At 37.4% G+C, this 3,124-nt stretch overlaps 1 non-coding gene across 1 annotated transcript; it reads right to left on the reverse strand.

Annotated features, from left to right (window-relative positions):
• Nucleotides 1–2,712: 2,712 nt before the first annotated feature.
• On the reverse strand, nt 2,713–2,784 carry TRNAM-CAU (transfer RNA methionine (anticodon CAU)). The gene has a single exon. It is a non-coding gene; the product is annotated as a tRNA-Met (tRNA).
• Between the last annotated feature and the right edge of the window lie 340 nt (nt 2,785–3,124).

Consider the following 3,124-nt stretch of genomic DNA (forward strand, 5'->3'; position numbering starts at 1 on the left):
GATTATCTTGCAAACTACTGAAAAAGTGAAACAAATTCAGGGAAGAATGAGAGCTACTCAGAGTCGACAAAAGTCTTATGCAGACAAGAGGAGGAAACCTTTGGAATTTTCAGAGGGAGAACATGTATTTTTGAAGGTAACTCCTACCACAGGTGTGGGAAGAGCTATCAAAGCGAAGAAGTTGAATCCTAAGTTTATTGGACCGTATCAAATTCTCAAGAGGATTGGACCAGTGGCATATCAGATTGCATTACCTCCATTTCTATCTAATCTGCATGATGTATTCCATGTGTCACAACTGAGGAAGTATATTCACGATCCGAGTCATGTCTTGGAATCAGAGGCAGTGCAAGTGAAGGAGAATTTAACTTTTGAGAAACAACCAGTTTCAGTGGCAGACAAGAGAGTTAAGAAGTTGCGAGGTAAATCTATCAATTTGGTGAAGGTTATTTGGGATGCAGACACTAATGAAGCCACTTGGGAGTTGGAAGACAATATGAAGGATCAATACCCATATCTCTTTTGAGTAAGTGAATTTTCGAGGACGAAAATTTTTGTTGTTGGGGAGAATTGTAACATCTCAGTTTTCAACATGATTATTACTATTATTATTATTATTGTCATTATTACTATGTGGTATTTGGTCATAATTTGGTGGTTATATTTTACTTCAATTATAGATAATTCACACTCCATTTATGCTTAGAAAGATATGTGTGTTGTTAGATCTAATTAGATAGTTGTGAAATTTTTTTTTTAAGAATCATTTCTCGCTGGGCTGACTGACTAGTCTCAGTGTCCGAGGCATAACTTGGGCTGTGATGGTCCAAATGATGCAACATTGGTGTCAATGGAAATCTAAGAGAAAAACGCACAACTTTTGAAGAAATAGCCATTTGCAAAATCGGTCGTTTAGGAGGTCAAAATTGGACTTTTATTGATACAATTGTTTCTCGTTGGGCTGATTGGCAAGCCTCGGTTTTTGGGGTATAACTTGGTCGGTGGTTGTTCAAATGATACAAACTTGGTGGCTATGGAAAGATAAGAGAACATCCTACAACTTTCATGAAGGAAATATTTTCAGATTCGGCTGTCTATAAGGTCCAAATCAGTAGCCAAAGTCGGTGCGGAAAAGAACATGGCACCAACTCCATTAATTCACACCAACTCCATTAATTCATCCCACCAACTTCTATAATTCATTCCACTAATTCATTCCACTTAGTTTTGTCTATCTTTTTCTCCATTATTTTACATTTTTTTAATGTGTTTTGGAGGCTATAAATAGGCCTTCACTTCTCCATTGCAAACCATCCCAAGAAATACTTCTCATCCCTCAATTCTCATTCTCTCTTCTCTCATACTCTCTTCTTTCCCTCTTCTTCTCTTTGAAGACCAAGGGAAATCTAGAGGAGGAGGTTCTGTCCTAGTTTTAGCTCCGGCCCCTATTTTAGACGGAAGGAGCCTTGGGGAGGCAGCTGTGCTATAGTCTCAGTTTCTGCCCGAGTTTCAATTCAGGTTTATCCAAGTAAGGGTGGCATTTATAAAATTAATCTAGTATGGGTAGTACTTATAAGACTTAATCTAGTATACATGAGCATGATAGGAGTAGTATAACTTTTAATATGCTATTTTGTTTGTATGAAGGTTGTTATTTATTTAAATTGATGGTTGTTATTTATTCAAGTTGGTGGTTGTTTTGGATATTTAATTTGGCATGGTTATGATTATGTTTATATATATAATTATGAAGTATGTGTATGTGGTTTGGAAAAGTAAATAGGACTGAGAGGAGTAAGGTTATGGATGGGAGGTCTCTTGGTGAGATCAGGGATATAATCTTTGGAGAAAATATGGTATTTCGGAATCCCATTGTGAGGATTTCCAATTTGGAAATTTTCCAAGGATTATATAGTAAACCACTTCAGATGTTAGGTGGATTCTGAAGTACTCCTCTAAGTATCTATTTGCTACCGGTATGGGTCTGGGTCGAGTCATACCGATGGATGAGGTGACCCCACCAGGGTTACGTGACGACGTAATCCAACTGTATACTTTCCATGAGAGGTTAGGCGTGAGACATGGGTTGCTGACATGTTTCACCGTATCAACACTTGGTTTGGATAGGTGTTGAGGCCAACATTTGGTTTGGATGTGTTGGTTACATCATGGATTATACGGTGGTGTGACTTTGCTTTGGATGTGGATTATGTATACATATGGTATGGATTGTATACTAGGGTTATGGATTTCTTTAATTAATATGTATGCTATTGGTTTATATCTATCTTGGAAATACATGTTGGTTTGAACAAATAATTGTTAAATGATATTTATACTATGGTTGGTTTTATACGTGCTAACCCTTATGTTTCCATGTGGTGGAACTGTGATGATCTCACTATGTGGGGGAGCAGATCAGGTGTGAAGCCATAGGATAGCAAGGAGTCTTCTGGGTAGCTGCTTTGAGAAGTGGCTAGGCTTAGAGCTTGACCAGCACCTAGGGTGTTTCTGTTAATGGTTAATGTTAATATATTATGGATGACTGTATGATTTTACTGAGAATGACTAATATACTTATGTTTGCTATTATGAAAACAATTTTTACACTCTAGCGTAGCTGGCTTTTGCTCTATTTTTTTTATTATAAATGCTCTTTTATTTTGGTTGGTTATTGATGTGATGACCTAAGGTGGGTCGTTACAATTTTGGTATCAGAGCCTGGTTTCGATCCAGGGACCTGTGGGTTATGGGCCCACCACGCTTCCGCTGCGCCACTCTGATACCAATTAATATGATATTTCTATTCTATTTGATTCTGGTGCATCACATTCTTTTATTTCTTACGAATGTTTGAGGAGATCAAAATTAGTTGTGAATTCCTTGAGTGTGGATCTAGTTGTTTCTACCCCAGCTTCAGGGTCTGTTTTGACTTCTGAGGTTTGTTTAGGATGTACAATAGAAGTAGAAGGGCGTTGTTATAAGGTGAACTTGTTTTGTTTACCTTTATCGGATTTGGATGTGATTTTAGGGATGGACTGGCTTTCTATCAATAAGATTTTGATAGATTGTTCAGAGAAGAGATTAATCTTTCCTGCTGTTAAACAGGAAAGGTTTATTTCTA

This window comes from Cajanus cajan, chromosome 4 (assembly GCF_000230855.2).
Source record: "Cajanus cajan strain Asha chromosome 4, NIPB_CcT2T_4, whole genome shotgun sequence".
Lineage (NCBI taxonomy): Eukaryota > Viridiplantae > Streptophyta > Magnoliopsida > Fabales > Fabaceae > Cajanus > Cajanus cajan.